This window comes from Rutidosis leptorrhynchoides, chromosome 11, assembly GCF_046630445.1.
Source record: "Rutidosis leptorrhynchoides isolate AG116_Rl617_1_P2 chromosome 11, CSIRO_AGI_Rlap_v1, whole genome shotgun sequence".
Classification (NCBI taxonomy): Eukaryota; Viridiplantae; Streptophyta; class Magnoliopsida; order Asterales; family Asteraceae; genus Rutidosis; species Rutidosis leptorrhynchoides.
Genome location: NC_092343.1, coordinates 98,254,515 through 98,261,819, shown reverse-complemented (window position 1 = coordinate 98,261,819; position 7,305 = coordinate 98,254,515).

Below are 7,305 nucleotides of genomic sequence, written 5' to 3'. Positions count from 1 at the left end.
TTCATTTAATATCATAAAGATAATATGATAGGTATTATTAAAGTAAGTTATTACACGTAGTAAAATATGTTTGTATCACATATTTATTTGATAAAATAATATCTATAATGATAGTAAGTAAAAGTTGTATTATTTTGTAATAATAATTATTATTATAAAAATATCAATATTTATAATTACTAAGATGACATTATGATAAAACGATAATTCTAATTATGATAACTTTAATATTTACGATAATTTTTAATATTATCTTTAAAATAATAATTCTATTTAAAATAATAATAATAATGATATTTTATAGTAACAATGACATTTCTATTAAAATGATAATTTTTATTAAAATGATAGTTTTAATACTAACGATACTTTTAATAATAATAGTAATGATAAAAATAATAAGAACGATAATTTTATCTAAATCAATATCTTATAATATTTTAATTTCATCATGATACTCTTACTCATTATTTTCTAATCGTTTCGTTTAATAGCTTTTAATTGTCTTTTATATCGTGTTCATAATAATGATAATAATAGTAATCAAAATAATTAGGTGTTACAAATATTTATTTTAATTACACTAATATTAATAATGATAGTTATTATAACATTATTAACGATAATACTAATAATTATCTTAATGATAATATAGTAATAATAATAATAATAACAATAACAATAACCATTTTTAAATAATGATATATATATTAATAATGATAATAATAATAATAATAATAATACTAATAATAATAATAATAATAATAATAATAATAATAATAATAATAATAATAATAATAATAATAATAATAATAATAATAATAATAATTGGATAATAATAATACTAATTATAACTTTAACGATAATAACGATAGTAATAATAAAAAAAATAACAATTTTTAATGATAAATCCCTTTTATTGATAAAGATAATAATAATGATAATAATAAGATAAAACTAGAACGACGATAAAAACGACGATAATAATAATCATTTTTAATAAAATATCGAAAATTCAATTGACTATAACTTCTAATCCGTTCATCGAAACCATTCGATATCTAAAGGAAAAGTTCTTAATTTTTCGCTAGCTTTCCAAGGACATGCATATCTTATACCTTATCTCAACCGCAAGTGTAACTAATTCAATATTCAACCTAACCTGTCTAAGGGCAATATCAAAAGTACAAGCATACATAATCTTAAATACTCGAGCACTAGTCAGGGATACACTATTAGTATGTAAAAGTTAAATTATGAGTACTCACATATCAATATTGAGATTCAATATTGCAGGAAAGGTACGTAGACGCAACGGAAATGATAAACACTATATTGACCTCACGAGCATACCCATGAACCATACTCAATCACCTCCATAGCTATAACCCATAATTTCCTTAATCCTATCATACTCGAAAAACAATTTCGAAATCACTCGGACAGCACTCCGTCGTAATATTTTATGTATACTAATAATATCTTGAAATAATACGGAGTAAATATATATATGTAAATCGATTGAGAGAGTTTAGAGAAAAATATTTTCAAGTTTCTATGAAATAATGAAACCTATTGAATTCTATTTATAATAGATTTTTGAATTATTAAAGTGAATTATTAAAATATGAATTATTAAAATGAATTATTAAAGTATGAATTATTAAAGTGAATTATTAAAGTATGAATTATTAAAGTGAATTATTAAAGTTAAAGTAAAGTAAAAATAAAGTAAAGGTAAAGTTTAAGTATAGTAAAAGTATAAAACTATGTACGTATAATACGCGTATAAATATATATAATATTAATTTAAATTGTTATACATATTTAATAAAATATAAATATCGTTATCTTTATCATACTAGTTAAGTAATGAGTTGTCAAAAGTGGTTCTAGATATTTATAAAATTTATATACGTTTTAATAATAAAGTTCTTTTTAAACTGAAAACGTTTTTTTTAAGTTTGAAACTAAATAGATCAATCGAGTCTTTATGAGATTCAATCTTCCACTATCCTTTGTCTAGTTCTCAATGATTGACAATTTGTTCTTATTTATAAATCACTTTACCATTTTCTGAATATTGTTAAAATTGAAAGATTTCTCAAATCAACGTGGGCCTTTCAACAGAGACTTGTAATCATAATTCAATATATCTGATAATTCAATCATTTGATCTTATCTTCTAATTCCATTGATAAATATTTTGAAACAGATCAATCATATAAAGTATTTAATCTAATATTCTGTTTACGTTTCAAGTTATAATATATATACACATATACATATATAATCATATTCATTCAATGGTTCGTGAATCGTTGGAACTTGGTCGAGGTTGAATGAATGTATGAACATAGTTTAAAATTCTTGCAATTTAACTTAACAAATATTGCTTATCGTGTCGGAAACATATAAAGATTAAAGTTTAAATTTGGTTGGAAATTTCCGGGTTGTCACATTAGTCACTTATTTTTGTATCTTTAAATGCATAAAGTAATTAATATGCAAGTTCTTGCATATGCATTATATTTGAACTTTCTTTTCGTATTCTTTTGTGCGATGATCAATATTCCTTAATTGATGTTCACGCCATGAAACATCATTTTATTTATATTTCATTTCTCCCCCTAATATAGGGAACAATGTTTCATTAAAGTGACAATCAGCAAAACTTGCTGTAAAAACATCACCCGTCATGGGTTCAATATATCTTATGATTGAAGATGTTTCATATCCAACATATATTTCAATCCTTCTTTGAGGAACCATTTGTTGTGATTGTGCAATTAAAAATACACTGCACAACCAAATGTTCTAAGATGGAAAATATTTGGTCTCCACCAAAATTAAGTTGGTAATGGAGAATATTTATAACTTGCACTTGGTTTAATGCGAATTAATGTCACATCATGTAAATTTACATGTCCCCATATAAATATTGCGAGTTTTGTACTCATTACCAATTGTCTAGTTATTAGCTACAAGTGTTTATCTATTGATTCAGCTAAACCAATTTTGTGTATGCACATGAGCAACTAGATGTTCAACAACAATCCCTGTAGACATATAATAATCATTAAATGCTTAAGATGTTAACTCGCCAGCATTATCAAGTTTCATCCTTTTAATGGTGTAATCAGAATAATGTGTTCTTAATTTAATAATTTGTGCAAGAAACTTTGCAAATGCCATATTACGGCTTGATAACATACAAACATGAGACCATCCGATAGATGCGTCTATTAGAACCATGAAATATCAAAATGGTCCACATGATGGATGAATTGGTCCATATATATAACCTTGAATTCTTTCAAGAAACATTGGTGATTCTTTCTCAATATGCTTTTCATTAATCACCATATGTGCTTTTCATTAATCACTATATGCGCTTTTCATCATATATCCTTTTCACCATATGCGCTTTTAATCATATGCGCTGCGCTTTTCATCATATGCACTTTTCATCATATGTGCTTCTGGTACATTTATATATGTATAATGTAAACCAGGACTAAGCCTTGGTAGTTTTTCAACCACATGATTCTTGTTGGTGATGCATAAATATTTCTCATTTTCTGTTATCATTTACTGATAATCATATCCATTATGATATATAATAGAGAAACTTAATCAATTTCTCTTTGATTTTGGGAGAAAACAAATCATTATTTACCAGAAAATTTGTACCATTTGGTAACATGAATTTTGCCTTTCTTTTTATCAAGTTCGCAGGACCTGATATAGTATTAATAATTCTTTCAGTTGATTTCAAATTAATGAAATATTTCTTAGATTTGATTATAGTGTGTATTACCACTATCTGCAATACATAGGTCTCTACCATTTAATTGATGCTGTATTTCAGCAAGATCATACTAAAACTTCAAATAAGATAAGCAAATAATGAGTAATATTTTAGCAAAATAATCAAATTAATTTACCTGCAACCAAGTTACAATCTGAAGTACATAAAAGATAACACTTAATAAACATATATATATATTATGTATCAGTAAGAATGGTGACCCTAGTGATTACATTCGATCACTTATTTAAGATACAAATTTTACTGTGCAAGTAGGTGAAATAGTAATGAAATATATTATCTAAATTTACTGTACATTTATCACTAGATCTAAATTCATTTGGATTCATGTGAAAATTGTCATCCACCTTCTTTGACTTTTGTCACACCCCCCAAAATGGACCAGGGGTAATTGTGACCAATCATATCATAACACAGTTGTATAAACGAGAACGACTCTATATGAGACTTTTTAAATAAAACATTTGTTAATAAAACAGTGAAAGCAGTAATACATATTTACATTATTATTAAAATGTAAAATAAATGTTTATGAACTAAAATTTAATATACGATGTGGACTCCATGCAAGCATCAAATCTATCATCACAAAGTTGCAAACAGCTAGCTCAATCATCACCTGAGACAAAACATGCTTAAAGTGTCAACCAAAAAGGTTGAGTGAAATTCACAGGTTTATAAATAATATCCAAAGTTTTAGACCACAAGATTTAGTTTAAAGTTGATTGATATTGAAATATCAATCTAAAAGTGTTGCTTCATTTTGTAATATCGCTACTAAACAAGTTTACCCTATGACACATTGTACTGTCAGTGTCGTGAAATCATTATTATGTAACCAAAGACCAACGGTCGAATGGTTAGAGACGTTACTCTCAATAGGCCTACTCACAATAATTAAGTTTTCATTTAAACGTAGCAATTGACGATATTACGGTAGGAATTTAGCATGAATCAAAGCATGAAAGCATAGTTAACAATTTAGTACTTGTGTCTAAGTGTAAAACAGTTATAAAGCAAGCATGTGTCTCACCCTAAAAGTTATAAATAGTTAAGTAAATAGTAAAAGTGGGGCTATGAAAATCACCTTAGTAGCACAAAAGAGTATTCCACGAAAGAATTGAACGGAAGGACGTGACCGAGATCTCAACCTAGAGATAGAACGTATGATCAGACATTGCCTAACAGATAATAGTATATAGTACTATATTGATAGTAATGGTTTACTAAAGAATTTCCATTTTCGGAAGGTTACTATTTATGGAAAGTTTCCACTTATAGTAATTTTCCAATTTTAGAAAGTTCGAGTTAATCTTTAGCAAGATGTTGTATAACTTTACTCAAACTTCGTTGCTATCAAATAAGTCAGGAATGACCAGATGTAACCGGGAGCCCAGGACTCTTGACCAGAATCTAAGTCATGGCATTCGAGATCCACAAGCTTACCCATAAATGGCAACCTAGACATCATTCACTTACGACCGTGAGTAGCGATGAAGTTCACATGAATTGTACATTATCTTTGATTAACCTTCACTTTAGGTTTATATGTTATTATATATGTTATATTATATTTATTAATGTATTAACAATTTGATTATCTTATATTATATACTATAAGTTATTATTATTAAATTAATATAGTTATAAAATAATTGTTTATTAATAATGTATTGTTATTAACTTACATTATAAGCATTATACTTTATTATATAGTATACTTAGTTATTAACCATAAGTTATAATAATAATATTAATTTAGTATATGTAATATACTTATGTTAATCGAAAATCATACTAATATATGTTAATTCGAATATTAATTCATTAAATATTATATTTATAATTTTTATAAACTTAGTTAATTATACAATTCAGTAGGATATTTTATAAAAATAATTTTATCAAGTTTTTGTATTTATTTCCCACTTTTCTTTATATATATATACTCGGTTTATATTAATCAAATTTAATTAGGTAACAAATATTAAATCGACCTAAATAAATAATTTTATATTTTTTACAGGTTCTATATTATGTAAAAATGTTATAAAAATTATTAAATCAAATTTTATATCAAAATATTATTTATTTAATGTTTTCTAATTATTTAACCATTGTAATCGGCCTATAATTAAATAAATAGGAAAAATAATTTAAAATTAATTTTTATATTTTTTTTAAAGTATCTAGTGATGCTACTAATCATATTAAAATTTTATAAAAATATTTAATACACGTTTGTATTTATTTTATATTTGTTTTATTATTTCTCTCGGTTTAGAATAATGCAAAAGTAAATTCTTTTTAAATACTAATCATCCCATTTATTTAATTTTTATAATTTTTGCTTGTTTATAAAAGTATAATAATCTCAAAAAAAAAATTATAATTATTTTTATTACTGTTTAATATTTTATTACGAATTTTATTTTGTTTTTATGTTTAAATACTACATAATTCGTATTTAATTATAAATAATATTCCATAAATTATCAAAATTATTTTTATACATCATAATACTTATAATACTAATTATAACATGTAAAAATAATTTATATATATTAAATTCAAAATTTTAAAGAATATACAAAAAAAATAAAAGCAATTCGATAAAATATATAGAAAATACCTCAAGTACTTTCCCAAGTTTGTGAGAGAGTTTTTTTAAAGATTTGATACAAGTTTTTATGAAATGAAAGTGGGTATTTATAGGAAAAAAATGGTTGGTGAAAAGAAAAAATATAAATAAAATAAAGGTGCCAATTTTGACAAAAAATAAAAACATGTTAAAAATGTTTTTAATAAGTTTTTGTTTTTGAAAATATTTAGTCAAAATTTATGGGCTCATTATTTAATTTATAAAAAAAATCTCTTTTTTTATAAGCTAAAAATATATATATAATGATTAAAATAACTTATCATTTAATTAATAATTATGTTTCATATAGTTTTAAATATAATACGCATTAATATTAATATTAACTAAAGTTATTTTATATAATTAGTGTAAACTTTAGTTAACAAAAAGTGTCGACTAAAAATAAATATTTGATCAATGTCAAATTTAATTATATATTACGTATAGATAACAACCCTGTAGTCAAATTAGTCAATTCAGGTATGGAAATATGAGGGTTGTTATAACTTTAGTATCATAACAAGTTGAATTATTAGTATACATCTCGATATTTATTTTATGAGACATGAATGAAGGTCTTTTGAGGGAATTCACAAATAAAGTATTACTTCCCATTAGAAAAGCCTTTTGATGAAATTTGTGAATTTTTTTTTAATAAAAATAAAAACCTTTTCCTATTTTCCATACTATTTTCCAACTTCACTAGCAAAATATGAAATCTAGTGTCTGGGTCACAAATTGCTTTGGAACTATGTTTGCCCAGTTATCATCTATAGAATATAGTCCATGTTGTAAAAAGACTTGAGCAAAGTCAAAGGTCAAAATATAATTA